The sequence below is a fragment of the Eumetopias jubatus genome, unplaced genomic scaffold, assembly GCF_037043125.1.
Source record: "Eumetopias jubatus isolate StellerSeaLion01/CBP00866 unplaced genomic scaffold, mEumJub1_p1.0 scaffold_10, whole genome shotgun sequence".
NCBI lineage: Eukaryota > Metazoa > Chordata > Mammalia > Carnivora > Otariidae > Eumetopias > Eumetopias jubatus.
In genome coordinates, this window is record NW_028274816.1 from 38,519,401 (window position 1) to 38,541,396 (window position 21,996).

Here is a 21,996-nt window from a genome sequence, read left to right on the forward strand (position 1 = left end):
TTTCAAAATTTAGACACAATCTGCAAAGTAGGTCCTATTGTCCCACTTTACAGATGAGGACACTGAGGCCAGGAAGGTCATGTTACTGGTCTGGAGCCACATAGAGAAACATGAGCTGGGAGTGGAATGCACGTCAGGCTGAGTTCAAAAGCATGTGATCTCACAGGTGACTTTTGTGAGGTCTTACCCGCCCCATTTTCCAGGGGTGGTGAGAGTACCTGAGGTCTTAGAAACTTTCAAATACACAATGCGGCACCATTGGCTGTGGTCCCCATGCTGTACATTAGATCCCCAAATGCATTCAACTTAAAACTGGAAGTCTGCACGTTGTGACCAAAAGATCCCAATTTCCCCACCCGCCGGGCCCAGCTAACCACAGTTCTACTCTCTGCTTCTATAAGTCTGACTTTTTTAGATTCTACATATAAGTGAGACCATGCAGTATCTATCTGTGTCTGCCTGGCTTACTTCACTCAGCATGGTGCCCTCCAGGTTTGTCCCGTTGTCCAAAATGGCAGGATGTCCTTCTTTCTCGTGGCTGAACAATATTCCATTTTTTAATCTATGCCACAACGTCATCCGTCGATGGACACTTAGCTCATTTCCATGTCTTCCTATTGAGAAGAATGCTGCAGCGTTCAGACATCTGTTTTCATTTCCTTTGGATATTTACGCAGAAGTGGCTGCTAGGTCAGATAGTGGTTCTATCTTAATTTTTTGAGGACTGCCTTTGGGGAGGCATACTATTTTCCATACTATTTTCCGTAATGACTGCACCAGTTTGCATTCCCACCAACAATGCATGAGGCTTCCTTTTCTTCCATCCTCACTGACACTGGTTATCAATTGTGCTTTTGATAACAGCCATTTAAAGAGGTGGGATGTGATACCTCATTGTGGGTTTGATTTGCATTTTCCTGATGCCCAGTGATGTATCACGTACCTGAATGTCTTCTTTGGAAAAATGTCTACTCAGGTCCTCTGCCCATCTTGAAACCTCTCTCTCTCTCTCTTTTTTTGCTTGGAGTTGTATGAACTCCTTATATATTTTGAATATTAACTTCTTATCAGATGTATGGTTTGTAAATATTTTATCCCATTCTTTAGGATGCCTTTTCAGTGTGTCATACAGAACCTTTTTAGTTGGTTGTAGTCCCACATTTGTCTGGTCACTTTGTTTTGCCTGTGATTTTGGTGTTGTATCCAAAAAATCAACACCAAGATCCAAAGAAGGAGCTTTTTTCCTATGGTTTCTTCTAGGAGTTTTATGGTTTCAGGTCTTACATTTAAGTTTTTAATCCATTTCGAGTTGATTTTATGTATGGTGTAAAATGGGTGTCAAATTTCGTTCTTTTGCATGCGAATGTTCATTTTCCCCAACACCATTTATTGAAGAGACTGTTCTTTCTGCATTGTGTTTTCTTGATGTCCTCATTCAAGATTAGTTGACCGAATGTGCATGGGTTTATTTCTGGGCTCTCTATTCTGTTCCATTGGTCTATCTGTCTGTTTTTATGCCAGTGACATACTGTTTTGATTACGATAGCTTTGTGATAGACAGTAGTTTGAAATCGGAAAGTGTGATGCCTCCCGTTTTGTTCTTTTCTCTTAGGATTGTTCCACCTACTTGGGGTCTTTTGAGGTTCCGTACAAATTTTAGGATTGTTTCTTCTATTTTTGTGGAAAATATCATTGGAATTTTATTAAGGATTGCACGGAACCTGTAGATTGCTTTGGGCAGTATGGACATTTTAACAATATTAATTCTTCTGACACATAAACATGGGATATCTTTCCATTTTTTTTGTGTGCGTCTTCTATAGTTTCTTTCATCAATGTCTTATAGTTTTCAGTGTACAGATCTTTCACCTCCTTGGTTAAACTTTTTTTTTTTTAATATTTATTTGACAGAGAAAGATAGTGAGAGCAGGAACACAAGCAAGGGGAGTGGGAGAGGGAGAAGCAGGCTTCCTGAGGAGCAGGGAGCCAGACAGAGGGCTCGATCCCAGGACCCTGGGACCATGACCTGAGCCAAAGGCAGATGCTTAACGACCGAGCCACCCAGGCACCCGGTTAAACTTATGAACTATTTTATTATTTTGATGCTATTGTAAATGGGAGTGTTTTCTTCATTTCTTTGTCAGATCGTTCTTTGTTAGCATATAGATTTTCACATGTTGTTTGTACGTTCCGACAGTTTTTTTGGTGGAGTCTTCAGGGTTTTCTATGTGTAAGATCATGTTATTTGTAAACTGAGACAATTTACTTCTTCCTTTCTGATTTGGAGGACTTTTGCTTCATTTTCTTGCCTAATTTCCCTGGCTGGGGCTTCTGGGACTCTGTGGAATGGGCACCCTTGTCTTGTTTTGGTCTCAGAGTTAAAGCTTTCAACCTGTCACCATGGAGTGTGACGTCAGCTGTGAGCTTGTCATACACGGCCTTTATTACGTTGAGAGTTTTTATCAAAAAGGATGTTGAGTTTTGTCAAATGAGTTTTCTGTCTCTATTGAGACGATCATATGGTTTTCATCTTATCAATGTAGTGTATCACATTATGGGTGGGTACGTTTCCCTCTGTGTTCCTGGGTGGGTGGGATTGTTCCTGTACCAGTTACAAGGGGCTAGAGTTGGGTCTCAGGGCTGCTTCAGGAGGGCTACAGCCACAGATGGCTCTTAAATTATTGTTGCCGAGGGGGGATGTGATGGGAAACCTCCTATTCTACCACATTGCTGACAGACTTCCTGGTCCTCAAACCTCTTGATGGACCAGAACGTGTGGCTGTGGTGGGACCCATGCCTGTGGGAGATGAGGCTACAGTGGAAGCTGACTGCTACTTCTTTCCATTTCCCCTGAATTATCCTGTGGGCTCTATTTCCCAGGACTCCAGTTCATCCCCAGACTTGATCTCTTGCCAGCAGGTGTTTTGTATGTCCTGGAGTAGGAGAGGAATTACAGAATGTCTCCCTTAGGTGGACAATTACAAAGAGACGCTGTTCAGGGTAGTCTCCAAAGTCATGGGTGGTGGCCAGGAGCTGGTAGTGCCTAGAGTTCCCCATCTCAGGGATGGTACTTCCATCTGGTTTTCCATATTTGCAGGCCCAGCTGGCATCCCAGGTGCCCCTCTCCCTTACCTCTGCCCCCAGTATCGGGTTTATGGTCAAGTCCTGTTGATTTTATCCCGTGATCTCTCTTGATACTATCCACTTCTCTGCACCTGTCTCCACTGTGACCACCCTAGTTCAGGCCTTCATCATCTCTTGCCAGGACCGCTGCCACAGCCTCCTCAAGTGCTCTCCCCAAAGCCACCTAGGAACCTTCCTCCCCACCCCCAATTCATTTTTCAACATTCTAGTAGAGTGACTTTTGAAAATGCAAATTTGATCATATCTACCCTTGTCCCAAACCTTATAAAGGCTTTCCATTATTTTAGGATCAAAACAAAACTCGTCCCTTGGCCAATAAGAACCTGCATGGCCCACATCCTAACTACCTTTCCCGCCATACCTCACAATATTTCTCTTCAAGGCTCTAGCACTGCTTTGGCTGTGTGACCCTGGATGTGTTGCTTGACCTTTCTGAACTTCATGTTCTTCACCAAGACCAGGGATTATAATATGTGCCTAGCTCAAGGCATGGCAACATGGTAATATGATTATTTCTTGAGTCAGACCTTCTGCTAAACCCTTTACAAAGTCTACTTCATTGAATCCTCCCAATATCCCCATGAGCTGTGAGTTTGAAATGCCAGTTTCCAGAGGAGACGGTCGAGGCTCACAAGGACTCACCAGTGTAGTTTGCCACAGAAGAGCTTGGATTCCAAGCCCAGGCCAGGGCAACTCAATGTCCCTGCTCTTGTAGACAACAGTACTGTTTTCTAAGCCTTTCTTGGGCAATGGGGAGTTTCGTGAATAATTGACTTCTCTCTATCCTAGGGACATCTTCAGGAACAGGACTTTTCCGCAGAATTCCAGGATTTGCTTGAAGTGGGCAACACACAGTTTTGAAGAAGGGGCTTTTGAGATCTTTGCAAATGCCCAGTGCACACACATGGAAGGGGTCCCCCATTTCTGGTGCCATTCAGGCCAGAGTGCACCTCCCTCTCTTCTCATAAAGCCCCCACTAACATGGCACTAGCCTCATTAACTCCAGAACCTGAACTGGATGATGATGATGATGATGATTTTGAGAGAGACAGACAGACAGAGAGAGAGAGAGAGAAAGAGAGAGAAGGGGCAGAGGGAGTGGGAGAGAAAGAATACTAAGCAGGCTCCACACCCCCCACGGAGGCTGAGGTGGACTCAATTGCATGCCCTGAGATCATGATCTGAGCTGAACTCAAGAGTCAGATGCTTAACTGACTGAGCCACCCACACTCCCCGGGACTGGATTCTTGTATGAATTGACTGGCAAGGAGGAGGGCTCTCTGCAATGAGGAAGCAACCCTTCATTGGTAGACGGTTGTCTTTGTCAATTTCCAGCTATTTAATTATTTTTAAAACCATGGTTCATCACCTAGACGTCGATACTGAGTAACACTTTCCTCTATTTGAACTTCCTGGGCAGCAAAATAAAAAATAAATAAATCTGAATCATCAAAAACAAAAAAGAGAAATCCATGACTCTGGCATAAGCACAATTATAATTTTGATTGGCTTAATTTCTGATGATGACTTAGCAGTGGCTTGGAGCCCAGCAGTGTGCAAGGCCAGAAAGGAGCCAGCAACCCACACCTGCAACGGAGCGGCAGACAAGGACTTTGCGATATTTTGAAATAATTTGAAAAATATCAGTCTACATTTATCTGCTTTGTACTCAGATATTCAGGTGTCCATGGTAAGAATTCTTAGTTAAGTGTTTAGATTGGCTACGGTTGAGGCAGAGGTGGGAATAGAAGACATGGCTCTCTAAAACTGTTTTGCCCCTACTCGGCTCTCAGGATCTGTGTGGTTAGCTTCTGACACCCTTTTCCCCACTATGAGCAGACTCTAAACCAGAGTGTTTTGGGATTCCAAACCCTGCTTTTGTCTTTTTCTAGCAGTGTGACCTTGTTGAGCAATTTTCCCTCATCTCTACGCAGGACAATTCTCATTTCAGTGCGAATTATCTTTTCTTTAAGACACCTTTCCTGCAAAGCTAACCCAATGGACGACCTGCCTCGGTGGATCCCCCAAGTGTTAATTCTGAAGGAAACTCTATCAAGGTTGCCCAAAGCTGAGACAGCTTGTTACTGCCCTGAATCAGGTTTTTATCATTGGCAAAAAGGGAAGTGGGCAGGAAACTTACACAAACAGTAAAGCATTTTCTTTTCCAAATGAAAATAGCTCCCTAATCTTGTTTTTGGATGCTCGAAGGAATTCTTGCTCGTTGTAAACAACTCAGAAAATCAGAGGCTAGTATAAAGAAGAAAACTAAAAAGCAGGGGACTCCCATCATACGCGAAGAACAACAGCGATACCAGTAAACAAGAGTAACACTTCCGGGAATTGTCCCCCGCCAGTGATTTTTTTTCCTACGAGTACCAACAAACGCGCACTTACGCCATATGCGTGTAACACGGCCACATCCGTACCGTATGTTGGTGCGTAACACAGCCTACACATTACACACGCCCGCAACACATTAGTCCCACATGGAACACGCCACATCACTAATACACATTTCTTCCCACGCGTGAGCGCTGGAAAGTGTGGACACACGCCGGGGACCCCGAGCACCAGCTAGTACTGGGGGGTACCCCCGCTGGAGCCCCTGCCTCCCAACTACAAGTCCCAGTAGCTGCGGGCGCGGGCGCCGACGGGACACCGGAGTACGGAGAGACTACAAGTACCGGCAGGCTTGGCGCACACGCAGGGACTACGATTCCCGGAAAGCACCGCTCGCAGCTCGCGCAGGGCCCTCCGGGATATGTAGTCGTCGCGGGGAGCTAATTCCTATTCATTCAGCCTCAGAAGAAATGTACGTTCCTCTCACGGTCCACCGACGCGACTTCTCACTGGGCTAACGAGGAGACGGAGCTCACGCTGGGGAAGTCAGGATCCTGAGAGGCCCCAACGGTGGCGCTGCAGGAAGACGCGTGCGCATGCTCGGCGCTCGCTGGCGCGGGCAGAGGCGCGCGCGGGAGGCCTGGAGCGGCCGGCCCCGCCCCCTCGCCCCGTCCCCGCGCCTGGCGCGCCCCACTTGGAGAGCCTGCGCAGACGATGCAGGGCGGCGGGCCGCGGGGAGGGACTCGCGGCGCCTGCGCAGAGCGGCGGCTTCTCTCGCGAGGACGGACGCCATTATCGCATCTCCCCGACAAACACCACGAGAATTCCGCAGCCCACACGGTAATTGCAGCTCCCGCAGCCGGTCGCGTCTCCACCTCCCCCTTCCCGCGGGGCGAGAGCGAGAGCGAGAGCGAGATCTCCCCTCCTCCCTCCTCCCTGCGCCCTCCTCCGGCCGCCGCGCCCGCGCCCGCCGCCCCCGCCCGGGACAACCTGCGCGGCCGGCCAACGGCCCGCCGCCCTCGGCCCCGACGCCCCTCGGCGCCCTGCGCGCCGCCCTCGGCCCGGTCGGCGCGCTCCGCTCCCCGGGCCCCCCTGCCCGCCTCCCGCGGCTCCTCCGCCCCGGGCCCGTCGCCGCCGTCAGCTTCCCTCCCCCCCCCGCCCCCCGGCGGCCCCCCGGCGGCGCTCCGGGTGGCGGGCCGCGCGCCAGCTTCGCTCCCCCCGAGGGGCCGCGCGCCGCGCCGGGGGGACGGGCGGGGGGACGGGCCTGCGAGCAGGGCCCGCGCCGGGGGTCGCTGTCAGGCCGACCTCCGCTCCGGCGCGTGCCCTAGGGCACCGGCAGGCAAGAGTGCACACCCCCACCCGGCCGAGGGCTCACGGAGGAAAGGAGGGGCTCGGTGCGGTCTCGGGGAGAGCCCCGGGCCGCGAGGGAGGCGTTGGCGGTTTTGGCCCCGCACCTCTTCGGTTTAGGCCTTCCTAAGTGTGGCCTCAGCGCTTTGCTTTGAGCGCCCTCTCGGCCCCCCGCGTGGATGCCCATTCAGCCCCGCCGTGTGAGCACACTGGAGATTCTGCCTTAAGGGGGGCGGAGTGTCCCCTGAAGACCGGAGTGCTCCCCGGAAGGCTGCTCCCGCCTGTGGGCTTCCGCGGACCGAGACTGCCTGGGCTGTGCGGGCACGGCCCAGCTGAGGCTCTGTTCGGGCGGAACGGCTAACTGCGCTCTCCTTGGACTTCCCTGCTCTGCCCCCGAGTGCGCCCCGAGGCCTGAGGGCGTTGGTAGAGCTAGCGCCAAGGGAAGGTGTTGGTGGGAGGAGCCTGCCCTTCCTCAGGGTGCGCTTGGAGCTGAAGTTGGGGAGACAGGAAAGTAACTGGGGGCCGGTCGAGTGCTCCTCCGTAAGTGAGGGAAACACAGCCAGGGAGTGGATGGTCCGACCCCTCGATGCTAAGCTTTTAGGGCCACCTGGGTACAAATATCTAGTGGTAGGAAAACACCAGAATAGCCCACAAGATTAGTTTTCTATGTTCGGCTTCATTTTCCCTTTGTTTTGCAGTTAAAAAATACGTGCTTATGATGTTGGATTCTGTCAACATCAATGGGCTTTAATTTTTTAAAAATGGCTGCCATTTGTGGGTCGTGCGCTGTGGCTGGGACTCTGCTAATCTTTTCCGGTGTTTCTCATCACAGGGATCCAGTGAGGTGGAGACTGTCGCGTTTTATAGATGAGTTGACTGGTAACCCACAGAGGTTGAGAGGCTTGTCCAAGACACACTGAGCCAAGGGTTTGAACTCAATCTGTTTGAGGTCCGGGTTCTGAAAAAACCCCCGGACATATATCTAATATTTTAATCAAAGTAATCTGCACCGTAAAGCATCAGTGAAAAACTTAGGTCGAGGAGCAGCGCTCCCCAGTCTTACTCCTCAAAGACTTACATCTTTTTGTTGTTCCCGCAGGGAGGTCTCCGTAGCCCCGAAGAGTAAGGTCATACTTTATTAGTTTTACACATTGTTGACTTTGTTATTATAGAATGATTTAGTTCTTTGTATCACATCCCACCTTTTCTATCTCCTTAATTCATTATGTTCAGTTAACTCAAATTGTTTTAAGACTGAGCAAGTATTGTTTGCTTCATGACTAATATTTTTTTTTCTCTTCTACAGCTTTTTGTTTGTGTTGTTTGTATTGGCCTTTTTCTTTGCATATTCTGTTCCCGTTGACTCTTTATGTCGTTTTAAATTCTCGGGGACAGTGTCAGATCTCTCTAACTTCCCCTCTTCTCCTAATCTGGATTGATTACTCCTTAGGCCAGTACAGGTATTCCTGTGTTTTCCTTTTGTGTACATCCGAGTTTGTTCGGGATTCCGTATTTTAATCTTGGCTTTCTTCTTCATTTCAGTTGCATTTCTGCCAAGTAGTCTTACTCCTTTTGGGTAACTCTTTAGGATCCTCTTTGATGTTAAGACATTTTCCAAGTGCTCTAGGATGTGGGGTCCCACTGCAGATGCTCTGTGCTTCTGGGGGCTTGCCCTGAAGCTCTGGGAAATTCTTCCGTATCAGTTGAGAATTTCTTCTGCATTTATTCTTTCTGTGGCTTGGAGGGTGCACGTCTTGTACTGACCCCCTGAATCTCGTCTGTGTCCTCTTTCTCTCTCACTTTATTCTCATTTTGGGGAGAGGGCTTCAGTTTATCTCCCAGTCTGGTTTTAAATTTTTTATTTCCACAATTGAAAATTATCAAGAACTTACTGTGTTTCTGTTTTCCATGGTAGCTACTTGTATTGTGAATGTATTACTTTTTTGACTTCGAGGATACCAATAAGGATTTTTTCAATTCCTTTGTTCCTTGAATTCTTATTTCCTCTAGTGTCATTGTTGCCATCATCTTTTAAAAAATATTGGCGTCATACTTCATATGGTAAATACTCCTTAAATGTTGGTAATTATTGTCGTTTAAGGCAAGAGGAAATGGGCAGAGAGTGCTGAGGGGCTGTGGGGCTGGTTTTGAAAATGTGTGGGTCTCCCCTCAAGTGACTGGAAACTTGTTACTATGTGGGACTTCGAGTGCCGGATTGCAGAAACTTTTCCTCTGGGTCTTACAGCTTAAGAAAGACTCCTTTGATTTGGGGCCAGTCTACCTGGTCTAGGGAGGGTTCTTGTATAGCTTTTCTCTGCAGGGATCCAACTTCTGGGAGCAGGCACAGCCCATGCTCTGCTGAGTGTCCTGGCCTGCCACGGGCTTAGAGCCCTCCTTTGGCTGTACCCACTCCTGTGTGCTCCACATTGTGGTTCCCTTTACCCTCATTAGATCCTTTGAGTCTCCCAGAAATTTGCAAAGTATCTTGCCTGTGTCTGTCTGTCTTGTGGGTTTGTGACATCCAATTAAAAAATTATCTTAATGGGATGAACAGAGATCACCTTTGTGGCCAGTTACTCACTGTGAGCAGGAATTCCAGAGCCCGTTCTTGTCATTCTGGTTCTTGTCATTCTGCTCTCCTGCCGCCCTGTGGCCTTGGTAATGGATGCCTTCCATCGGTGGAATGGGTGGCCTGATCATCGTCCCCGTGACCATCTCTGCGTTGCAGTGTGGGCGGATGTTATGTGTTCCTGCTGGAGGTTCTGGCTCCGCAGCCTTGGAGGAGTGCCAAGCTCAGCTGGGGATGGCCAACCATAGACAAATGTAGCAAAGGTTGTGATTTCCGACTCTTAAGGTCGCCTTGTCAACACCAGCTTCTCACACCATGTCATCATACTAGGTAGCACTTCCTGTGCCAGATTTAAGGATTGCTTCTAGTTAAGCAGTGATAACTACTTAAAGTGTAGTCTTGATGCATTTTAGTAGGTTGTCCTTTGAAAGTTGTGCCCAGTGAAATATGTCAGCCGCATCTGTCAGGGCCTAACAGGGCCCACATGAAGTGGTTCATGGGCTAGTGACCTCACCATCACTTGGCGTTTGAGAGGAAGGCAAACTCTCAGCTCCCCACCAGACATATGGAAGCAGAATCTGCAGCTTTGTAAACTTTTCATTTTGAAGTAATTGTAGATTTACAGAAAAGTTGCGGAAATAGTTCAACTTCCCTGTTCCTGTCACCCACTTCCGGTAGTGCTGACTTCTTACATAATCAGATATCCTTATAAAAATCAGAAAATTAACATCGGCACAGTACTACTAACTAAACTACAGACCTAAGTGAATTTCATAAGTTTTCCATTAATACCCTTTTTCTGTTTCAGGATTTAATCCAGGATCCCACTCTGCATTTAGTTGTCATGTCTCCTGAAGTCTCCTCCAATCTGTGATATTTACATAGCCCCAAAGTATCTCTCCCAAGATATTTATAAAGCACAAAGGGAAAAATGGTAACTTCACAGTGGAAAAACCTGACAGATACCACCTTACCATTACCAGTAATAACACATACGATAATCACGTACCCCAGTGTGATACACTGAGACAGAAATGCATACCCATGGTCCAGTCATGAGAAAACCCAAATTGAGGGTCATGCACCAAAATCTTAACTGGTGCTCCTCAAAAGTATCCAGGTCTTGAAAGAGAAAGACTCAGAATTTGCATTTAAAAACATTGCCAGGTTTGGTGTATGCACTTTGATGCTGAAGAAATACTTCCTGTGCTAGATGGTCGCCGAGGAAATACGATAAAGAACCACAGTCTTGTTTTGTGGATTGGCAAATGGGTGCTTCAGGCACAGGTTCTGGGTGAGCGTGTGGTAATGGTGTAGCTTAATAGTGGTCCTCTCTCCTTAATGATCTTCGTCCACCCTGTATAAGTCCTGACAACTTTAGCTGTACAAGTAAATACATTACATGACCCACAAGGTTAACTCGAGAATGTGCCTGTAACTTTATCAGTTCAGCTGTTTAAATCAGGGAAAAAGAAACGTTTTTCTCATTTTGAAGAAGCTCTTGGAGGAAAATACACGTTAAGGTTTTCAATGAGGATGTCTCAGATTAAAGCTTTAAAAAGTCTTCTGTATAACAGGTAAATAAATACCGTTATTGTGTTCTCTGACTTCATGGATATGATGGTCGTAAAAACAAAATCACATAATGGATTGTTCATTGGAAGTACTCTGAACCATTCCGAAGTGTTCATTTTTCTGGGGTGTGAGGAGGAGTTTTAGGGAATTTGGGAGCAAGTATTGAGCGGGATCACATAATTGCAATTTGCTTTTAAAAAGCTACGCTTGTCGTCTTGTTGGGGCCCAGTACCTAGAGCTCATTTTGCTCATCACCGAGAATTAGAATAAGCAGTGACCCCTGCTTTTCGGGGTAGTGATGAAATACTTAACCTTTAGGTTTCTCCCTTTTGTCTTGTGCAGGCTGTGAAACCAGTTAAAGATTAGAGCTTTAGCTAATATCTCATGCTATCTTTGCCTTGCCTTTTGGCTCTGTTCATTGTCCAGTACTGTCCCTGGGCTGTTCCCCGCCCCCCCCCCCCGGAAGTTCTTGACTCCTTACCCCCAGGGCAGCTGTGAGGTGTGGCATCCTCATAGTGCACCAAAGTGTACCTCTCTTTAAGAGGAAGTGGAGCTTGGGATCAGCCCCCCGAGCCTCCCGATGCTTGAAACGTGGATGTTCTTGATTTAAAATGTTAAGGGAACATTAACTTCTTGAGCCACAAGCAGATAGTATGCCCCAGATATTGTGGTATCACATGAAATTGATTCCTATTTTGAATTAATTTTCTGCACCTTTCATTTCTACCCATGGTCAAGAACTGTCCTATTTGATTAAATGTTTTGAAGCATCTACGTCCCTGGTGGGATGGACAGTGAGGTTCACCTTATGACTGTAAGGAGCCTTACTGTTGGAGGGGAGAGAGGTGGTGGTGGTGGTGAATAGTGAATACCCCGTGAGGTCAGACTGATGACGGTGTAGAAGAGAAGAGATGGAAGAATAATATCCAACAGGAAGGGCCAGAGAAGGCAGAGATGAGAACATGTTGTAGTCCAGTTGCTGACAAAGTAGAGAGGTGGAATGGACGTACATGTGGAAATTTGACTAGACGACTTTGTATTAGCATTTAAAAGAGTTGAGCACCCCTAGAGCCCTGAAAGTGAAGGTGGGTTGGACGGAAGGGCCTCAGTAGGGGTGGAGGCCTGGCCATGCAGGTGGGAGTGCTGTGTCCGGGACCCGGGACTGCGTTGAGCCAATCAGGCTGGGGCCTCAGCACCTTGGGCAGAACCCTGTACTGACAAAACTTGTTTAGTAATAAAGATTTATATTCTGTGCTCCAAAAAATGCTGCTTGTGGTCTGTAGTGATTTTTCTTTTTTTCACAAGGTAGAAATCATGAAATAACTTGAATTAAAGTTGAACCTTTCTGAACTGGAACGGGGTTTGAATGAAAGTAGCAGTGAAAACTTGGTATGTGTACGGCTGGCACTCCCTCGCTGAGGTCCACTCTGTGTCCCTGGGTGTGCCAGAGCCCCAGGCGTCTTAGCCTCACAGAGCAGGGACAGACAGGCTGCGGTTCCTGCTGTCACCATGGTGCAGCCCTGTGATGCCGTCGGCAGGTAGATGGCCCAGGATGCACCTGTCTGCCGTCACACCATCCTGTGAACTCTCGTCGGCAGGAGCTGGGGATGGGCCTCAGGAACAATGTGCTGCATTAGGCTGCCTTGTATTCCAGAGGCCTCCCCGAAGATGCCGTGCTATTCACTCCCCACGTATTTTTAGACTGAATTGGTCAAAGAAGGCTGAGTGTCCTGTTTATCAGCTAAAAGTTGCTGCAGCTGTTTGCGGGGACTTGGCCTTCTAGTTTTGTAATTAAACATTTTATGGATTTTTAAGATTTGTGACATTCAACTAAGTTTCACATTTTTTGCAAAGTGAGGGTTTAATATACGTTGTTTTAGATTTGTGTAACTCAAACTGATGTAAAATGCAGTCATGCTATGTTAGGGAGGAGAAAGGAAACGGAAGGGGCTACCCGTGTAAGATGAGAGCAAGTACTGTAGCTTGGGGTTCCCTTCAAGCACGGCTGCTAATAAAAAGTGCCCGTGGACTGGCTTCTTGAGTTCTCCTGGGCATCGTTCAAGAACTCAGTAAGCGTGCTTTTACCTCATTGGGATTTCTGTGGATCTGCTGTAATACGAATCAGAAGTTGCTCCATCCCGTTAATGAGAGGTGGAGCAAGAAGAGCCAGCGGAGACCTGGAGGCAGTTGAACCATCCTGTGACGGTGCAGGCACGTCTTTCAGGAGCTCCAGATGAGTCTGCCACAGTAATGGGCCCGAGTTTCTTGATCCCTCAGCCTCAAGGCGGTTTCAAGATCTAAAGATGCCACAAATGTCACTAAACACTTGGGAGCTGTAGGGCAGAAGTCAATAAACCTTATCTGTAAAAGGCCAGATAAGGGACTGTCTTTGGCTTTGGGGTCTCTTGTCTGCCCTTGGAGGGTGGAAGCCAGAATGGGTGTAGCTGTTTTCCAGCAAAATTTATCTACAAAAGTCAGCAGGATTTGGCCCCTCGGCATGCGTTTGTGAATCCCCAAGCTCTAGACTATAAATACTAATGCAAGTTGGAGAAATAAAGCGGTGCTGTGGGTTCGGGAACAGTGAGATGGTAGGAATAGTTGAGCTGGTGCCAAGGGCTGCTCAGAGTGCTGTCCTCACTTTACAGATGGTGCTGCCGTTCACGGGCACCATCACGCTCTTAACCGCACGCTTGGAGGCTCGGGGGCCATCCGGAAGAAGTCCACTGAGCCACCTCGTTCATCCGCTGAAGGCACTGAGAGTGGTGGGCAGAAACTTTGAGTCCATTTTAGGGAAATCTCCTTGGAAAGGAAGTGTCAGTGGCAGCCTTTCAGAAAAAGAACTAGTGATGACAAAGTCACCTTCAAATGAGAATGCTTCCATCCATCCTCACTGCGTTGCTGTGGAGAAAAAGCCTCAACATCTCTTCATAGGAATTGGGTGTTTTCAGGCTTTGAATTTGCAGGAATGGTACAAAGAATTGTGACAGTCTTCTAGATTCTCACATGTTCCTGTTTTATACTTGATTTATTTCCTCTCCTCTCTACAACTCTGTGTGTGTGTGTGTGTGTTTTTCCTGAACAGCGTAAGATACGATGCTCCTTTACTTTTAAATCTGTAAGTGGCTGTTTCCTATAAACAGGGATATTCTTTTATATAATCACAATGTAATTATTAAAATTGGAAATTTATCATTGATACATCTCTATTATCTCGGCAACAGATCTAACTCGGATTTTACTGATTATCCCGATGATGTCCTTTATAGTAAAAGAAAAAGGTACTCTTACACACTTCGATAAATCTGTTTTTCCCCAAAAATATTTGCATTGGCCCATATAATCAGAAGTTAGGCCCACACTCCTTGCAAATTACACGTTTAGTAAAATCAGATGTATGAATTAATTGTTGAGAAAAATCACTGAATAACCGTTTCCTTCTGCCCTTCTGATTAGAGAGGAATGGGAAGACTGAGTAAAGAGGCCGGATGCTAGCTCTTTCAGAGTCTGCTCCCATCATTAGTTGCAAGTGTGAATGCAGTGTGATTAGAATGTGCTAGAATTGTGGGTCAGGAATGAATATGACCTTATATAGTGTCATTGGCTAGATTTATTTTTAAAAGTTAAATTTACTAAGGTTGCCCTCAAGTATACATAATCCTGTTGGGCTAGGTAAGAGTTATTTTCCAAGGGTACCTACTCAGTGCTGGACCTGTTTTTTGTTTTGTTTGTTTTTAATCAGAGTCTAAATATTTTGGGTTTCTGAATTGAAAATTGTCACCCTTGAGTCAGGTTGTTATTGGGCTAAGGTGAAAACGTGTCTGAGAGGCAGATGAATTGTCATGTGTTTTTTGTTTTGTTTTGTTTTTAGATTTTATTTATTTGAGGGAGAGCGAGAGAGTGAGAGAGCAAGAGCAGGGGCAGAGGGAGAGGGAGAAGCAGACTCCCACTGAGCAGGGACCCTGACGTGGGGCTCCATCCCAGGACCCCGAGATTATGACCTGAGCAGACCCTTAACTGACTGAGCCCACCCAGGTGCCCCTATGTCCTGTGTCTTTAATCAAAGTAAATTTTTTTGGTGTAGCAAATAGATTTTCTTAAAATTTAAGAGTAAGTTTCATTTGGAAATTATCTTAGCTCCTAGCCAACAGTTCCTGGCCCCTACTTTGCTGTCCCTGTCCGAATGTGTGCCTGGAGTTCCGGTGTACTCGGCCCACGTGTTTGTTTCCCCCACTTCAGTGTGGGTTAGAGTTCTGTGTTCTGGGTAGCAGATCTTCAGACGTTTGTGTGTCCAGGAGGAGTTGTCTTCTCCAAAGAGGCATTTCAGCCCTGTCGCTAATAGGATTGTCTTATATTGCGTGGCCTGGTTTCGGGCGGGGGGCGGGGGGCGGGGGGAGTGTTGGGGTTTGAGACCCAGAGCACCTTGTTCTGGCTGTTTGGCTCAGGGCAGACTCTTCAGTGACTCCTCCAGGGGAAGGGCAGCCCCAGCCCCACATGTCCGGGCTGTGTGGGGGCCGATGAGGGCATTCGGGAAGCCTGCAGCTCAGCATTCACCCGGCTCCCATCCTTCGTGCCCTTTGCAGCCTGGACTCCCAAGTCCCCATCCCGTTTCACACAGGCTTCCTGGTGTTCTTGAGCATAAGAGGAAGGCATACTAGTTTGATTAAGACGTTTAACTACTAATGTGGCTTTAAAAAAAATGTAGAGACATGCTTTACATGGACATTTTGATTGCATGGACTTTCAGTCTTTAGGCCCTTAATTTTGGGGTTCCACATGCAGTTTCTTTGTATTGTTTTCCATGACTAAGTATTGACTACACATCGAGAACTATGACCTTGAGTAAAACAGTGCCAAGATGCTGTATCTAGTATAAGACCATAAACTTAGATCCCCTGGCTCCCACGATGATAGGGGCATGAGGTGTGTCTGCCCACTACCGAGCCCGTGTGAGGGTTGTGCCCGGTCAGCCAGTGGCCTTGACATCACCTTCGTAAGTCTTCTTAGACTTTGTTTTCTGTTCTCGATCATATTAATTAGTTCTCTTTGGTTGTCAGCCCTGCCTCTGAGGGGTTGCACTTGCTTGACATGTTGTGTGGATCAGCAACCTCTAGAATTGTCCCTGCATCTGCCACCTGTCATTGTTACTTATTTTAATGACTGCTCAAGTTGGGAGTTAATCTTTTGTTTTTTTGTTGCCTGTTTAGGATCACAAATTCCCTTAAGATTTTGGCACATGCTAGTGGTTTTGTTTTGAAGTTGCAAGGTGGAAAAAGGAGATGACACCATAGTGTCCTTATCCTTGGACTGATGACCACCCTCCTCTTCAGGCTTTGCAGTATGTGGCATTAAGCCCGAGAAGCAGATGGGTGATGAAAGGATTTCAGTTTCTGGAGGGAGCTAAGAAAGATCGAAGGATGCACAGGCGCAGAAACCAGGGAGGAAGAGCAGAACATGTAGGCTCAGTTAGCAGGACACAGGGATTGCCGTGGAGCATGCTCTGCTTCCTGCCCATGCTAGCCCCATGTCTTCAGGGCACTCTGGTCTCATTTCCCTTAGGAAACATTCACGATGCATGTTTCATAAAAGGGGAGTGTTTAAGGCCTGTCTGTAAGATGGGGGCACAGAGGGTCCCCGTCCATGGTTGTGAAGGTTGAATGATGTAATGCTTGATATAGTGCTTAGGAGTCAACGCATGGCAGCTGCTGTAATTACTGTTATCAGCTTCACTTCCAGGTCCTGGATCTTCTTAGGCTTGGCAAGCTCATATGGTGCTGATTTAAGTGATAGAAATTTGTAGGTAGTTGGAATTTTGTTTGTGGTAAACTTATATCCCAGAATCTTGGAATTTTAGAACTGGCCAGGAACTTAGAGGTGTTTTAAATTCGTAAACTAATAAGAAAAAGCTTGGCCATACTTGTAAAGTACATATTTATTCTAAGTGCAAGAAGCCATGATGAGTTTTGTGTTTCCGCTGTGAGGAGTTGGCCAGTATGCCAACCACTGCCCCAGCAGCCATCGCTGATGGGCGTTAGGTTTCAGACACCCTCTTGTCCTCTCCAGGGAAGTGACTTCCCTCACACTGTTTATTGTAAATTGGGATAGATGCTGTCACTACACAGTGCTGTTACTTGTGTGTTATTTGTTATTCAACGATACTTCATTGAGAATTTTAAATTCTTTTAGTTGGATTTAAACAGTTTGCAGTAGTGAATATGAGTTCTTATCATCTTAGAGCCAATATATTTTTTTTCCTTTCAGATTTTTTTACTTATTTGAAACAGTGAGAGAGCAAGAGAGAGAGAGAGCAGGAGCAGGGGGAGGGGCAGAGGGAGAAGCCAACCCCTTGCTGAGCAGGGAGCCCGATGCAGGGCTTGATCCCAGGACCCTGAGATCTTGACCTGAGCTGAAGGTGGACGCTTAACCAACTGAGCCACCCAGGCGCACCAGGGCCAGTATTTCTTATATGAACATATGTCAGTGGGGAGAGTGTTTAATTTTGTCTCTAATTCAGTCTGTCAAAATGAGCTGTAGCTGGCTTTAGGTATATGATCATCAAAATCAATAAAATGTCTCTTCAAAATATAGCTTTCTTCTCTAGAGGTGCAAAAATTGGCCCATGCCATCTCATGCATTTCCACACCTCTGAATGTTTTCCATCTTAACTGAAAAAACAGAGGTACAAGGACATCAAGGTGTAGGGGAGAGGATGATTTTCCACCACAGTCTCCAAGTATTGAATTTTTTTCTTTTTTTTTTTTCAATGAGATGATTAAAACCAAGATTTCTACTGTCCTGTAGCTGAAGGATTGAAAGAGCTGTCAGGCCGAAGACTTGAAGCCCGAGTTTCAGGATTATCTGTGTTTACAGGAACATCTGAACTGCAGGGTCATTCCTTTACTCAACTAGTATTTGTGGATGGCTCCCATGTGCCCAGCATGATACTTGGCTGCAGTGGTCACCCAAGGCATACCGGAGTGGTTTTAACATTAAAGGGATACTTTCAGTTACTGGATGAGCCCTTATAGCCCCAAAGCAGTCCTAGACAGCACGCAAACAGCTGGGCATGGTTGCATTCCAATAAAACTTTGTTCGTAGACTCTGTTTTGTATAATTTCATGTCACAAAATAGTATTCTTTTGATTTGGCTCATCGGCCGTACAAAAGCAGGTAGAGGGCTGCATTTGGCTTAGAAGGCATTTGTTGGGTGGATGAATAAAGGGAGGTCATATAGAGGCAGACAGGGCAGAGCCAGATTGGGGAAGGTTTGAAACCTGGATGGAGGAGTTTAGGCATGACACTGTCCGCAGAGCAGGGCCATGGAATGTGCTCGAGCTGGGCTCTGAGAGGGTGAGCCTTCTTTGGAAGAATGTTAACTCTGGAACTTACCTACAGGGTGGATGAGAGTGGATTGGCTTCCCACCTCAGCCGTGTGTGGCTTTGGGAGGGACCAAGGGGACCCTCATCCTGCCAGATCAGTGGACTCAAGTTCAGAGTGTGCTATGGAGAGATGGCGCTGCCCATCAGAGGGGCTGGAGGCGGGGACTCAGTGAGAGGCCAGTTCAGGGATGAGGAGGCACCCAGCGGACCAGGTGCAGTGGGAGAGAGGAGGAAGAAGGAAGAAGGAAGAAGGAAGTCAGGTCAGAATCAGCAAGCATGAAGAAGCCAGAGGGTCTGGTGATTGTTGGATACTTAAGGGTAACAGAGCAAGGGAGTTCAAAAAAGTCTGCAGGTTCTTTGTAGGAGAGGTTGGGAGATTGGTGGTATCTCCTTGAGCAGCTTTCTTGGGGGAAGTTTAGTGCCGTCGTGGGAAGAGCTCAGCTTTGGAAGTGTTGGAGTGGATTTTATTGTCGAAGGCCATGGCATGTTTGAAATACGGGCTGAGAGGGCAAGGTGGGAAATGGAGATTTGGGAGGGATGGGGATTACTCCCCATCATTGACTTGTGAGCCTGCTGGCCACCCTGGGAGCCCATGCCTTCCTTCCATCCAGCATCCCAGGTGCTGTTTTCTGGGAGCTGAGAAGGGGCCTCACTAGCGCCCTGGAGCCTGTGGGTCCGTTGGAACCAGATGGATGAATGTGCTCTGCAGGGGAAGCCTGGGGGCGGGGGTTGGGGGGGGTGGGGGGTGGGGAGGGAGCTTTTGCAGAAGGGCAGAGGTACTGGGGGAGGGAGGGAGCCATGGAAGGGGTGGTGCCCAAAGGCAGTCAGTAATTGATACAGGGCTCTTGTCTGCTCCCTTGGAGAAAAGCTCCAGCCTGACACTGAATTTGGAAACCTTTATTGTTTGTTTGGGATTCAGAGGGAGAGGGAAGACAGGTTGTTTGTGGATGGGCTTGGGTGAGAGTTCCAGAACATGCTTTAGCAGTGTGGCACAGGAGGAATGTGATGGTAGCTGGGGGGCAGCGTAGTGGATTGGAGGGTTTTATTATTTTTGTTTTTCTAAACATTTCCTTAGTTTAAGGCCTTTTATCAGATACGTTGCAGAGTAGTATGCGTTGTTCTTGCGTACCTGCACGGTTTCCCCCACTGTCTGCAGCGCACGCCAGCACGATGTGGGGCAGTGGCCGCCGACAGGGAGCGCTCCAGCCACCGCTTGGCCCTTCAGCACGAGCAGGTTCTGTGGGGCCCGTGGTTCTGTGCCACCTCTCCTACCTTTAATCTAGAGAAAAGTTGCTGGAAGAGAGCAGGGAGTTCACAGGTGTGTGTCCTCCATCTAGATTCATAAAGGGCTAGTATTTTGGGGTGTTGCTTCGTCCGTGTGTACAGGCACAGCTAGGAGATACTGTGGGTTTGGTTCCAGACCTCTGCAACAAAGTGAGTATTGCAAGAAAGTGAGTCACACAAGCCTTATGGTTTCCCAGTGCATATAAATGTTTATACTATATTGTAGTTGATTAAGTGTGCAATGGCATTATGTCTAAAAAAAAAATGCACATACCTTATTTAAAAAATACTTCATTGCTAAAAAATGCTAATCATCATCTGTGCTTTTAGTGAATCATAATCACTGATCACAGATCAGCACAAGTAATAATGAAAAAGTTTGAAATATTGCGAGAATTACACATTTTGGTAATATTTGGTAACCTGTACTTTTTTTCTGCTTTTGAAAGTTGTAGAGATCAGTGTATTTCACCGCTAAATGCTTGAGTACTCATGTCCCCAGGGCAAGAACATTCTTTCACATAACCATACCTAAAAAAAGAATAATATTCAGTGTCACTAAAGATACTCTCCATATTTAAATGTCCCCCGAAATTCGTTTATGGCTAATGATCCCCCCCCCCCCCCCAGCCCACCAAGACCTCACGGCATCGGGCAGGTCTCCTTAGGCTTGCTCCATTGGGATCAGGCCTCTGCTCGTTTTATGCTGTGGCATTTCAAGCGTCCTGACCGGTAGACCTGCACCTCTGACACCCTTGTTCCTGCCTCTGGCCCCAGCCGACTCCCCCAGATCTCCATCAGGGCCGGGGTCGCTGCCTCAGTCAGTGTTCTCCTAGCTAGGCCTGTTCTGAGCTCCGGCTAAGCCGTAGATCCAGGTGGATCCCAGTCGTCACTGGTACTCACTGCATAAGTGTCTTAAGGGCAGAAGGCATGTAGTGTCTGTTGAGTGCAGTGCCCAGTGGTTATTTTTGAAGAATGTGTGAATGAATGAAGAAGATCACTTAATATTGGGTGAAAGAGTTCACAGAGACCTATGAAAATTCCTCCTATAACTAAGAAAGAAGGCTGAGGTATTTAGGTCTGCGGTCAGGTGTACATTATCCTGCATCTTTGGCAGAGGTAGTATATGTTGTCGGAGTAAATACTTCACAGTGTCAACAATTTATAGTTAACAAGAGAGAAGGAAAATATGGTTGCTGTAATAGTAAACAGGCTTCTCTAGTGTATTTACATTTATCTTTGGCAGTTGGTAAATCAAAAGTTTCTTGTAATTGCCTTTATGGTTTGTATTTTATAGCAGAAGTTATCTGAAATTCACTCTGTTCATACGGGGTTCTTAGGCTTTCTTTCTGGAGATGTAATACCTGAAAGCAGCAGTTCTCACAGTGGGGTCCGAGGAACCCCATGGGTGCCCTTGAGAACTTGCCAGGGGGCCTGTGAGTTCAAGCAGTTTTCCTAGTGATCATAAGAGGTCACTTGCCTTTTTTGTGTGTTGGCACTTGCACCAATGGTGTGGGGTTGATGTGGAAAAGCTGCCGCTGCCCAGGTACAGCTGAGGCCAAGGCCCCAGGCTGCAGTTGGGTCCTTGTATTCTTCACTGACATGCAATTAAAAAAAGGCTATTTTCACCTAAGAATGTCCCTGACGAAGTGGTGAAAATTAATTTCATTAAGTCTCAATCCTCGAGCACACCTCTCTTTCATACGGAGTGTGACAGACAGGAGGTTTGTGGAAAGCACTCATGCCGCATCTCGGAGATGGGGCGTTGCCTCAAGGACAAGCCCTGCTGCACTTCATTTGCTCCCTGAGCTAGCCGTGTTTTTTTCAGGAACCAACATGAAAGAATAATCGACAAACGATGGATATTTCTTACTAAATGAACAAAGTTAGCCTGTCACTTCAAGGAAAGCAGCCAGCACTATTGCCGGTGATCAAATTTGGGCTTTCAAGTGAAATTGGAATTTCGGAAAGTGTGTCTCTGCCATTGAGACCCTGACAGCTTCTCAATACTTAAAGATGTTTCTGATATCAGTGTTAATATTAATGAATGTAATGCTATTGATAATACATAATAAACTACGTTTGGAAAACCCGCATAACTCAGTGAACCAGTATTTTCCAAATGATCAATGCATGATGTTACAAAATTGCACTAAGGGGCAGATCCACTGAAAGTGCAAGACAGACCAATGGATTTTAAAGTAATAAAAAGTTCACTGATAAGGTTTCAGATTCCACATTGCAACAAGACTCTAGGGGAAAATAAGACACCTGTTGAGTTTTGGTATTGTATTAACAAAGAACACCCACAGTTATCTGAAAAGGCTGGTAAAATATTTTCCCATTCGCACTTCTGTGTG

At 46.8% G+C, this 21,996-nt stretch overlaps 1 protein-coding gene across 7 annotated transcripts in view; it reads left to right on the forward strand.

Annotated features, from left to right (window-relative positions):
- Nucleotides 1–6,248: 6,248 nt before the first annotated feature.
- The window catches only part of BANP (BTG3 associated nuclear protein), a 129,855-nt gene continuing 114,107 nt past the window's right edge, over nucleotides 6,249–21,996 (forward strand). For 5 of the 7 annotated variants that reach the window (XM_028092169.2, XM_028092141.2, XM_028092160.2 and 2 more), the window contains exon 1: nucleotides 6,252–6,324. The gene's annotated coding sequence lies outside the window, so the exon portion shown is untranslated. Of the gene's footprint in view, nucleotides 6,325–21,996 lie in introns of all 7 variants that reach the window. The other 2 variants (XM_088027528.1, XM_088027529.1) reach the window with 2 other exon arrangements.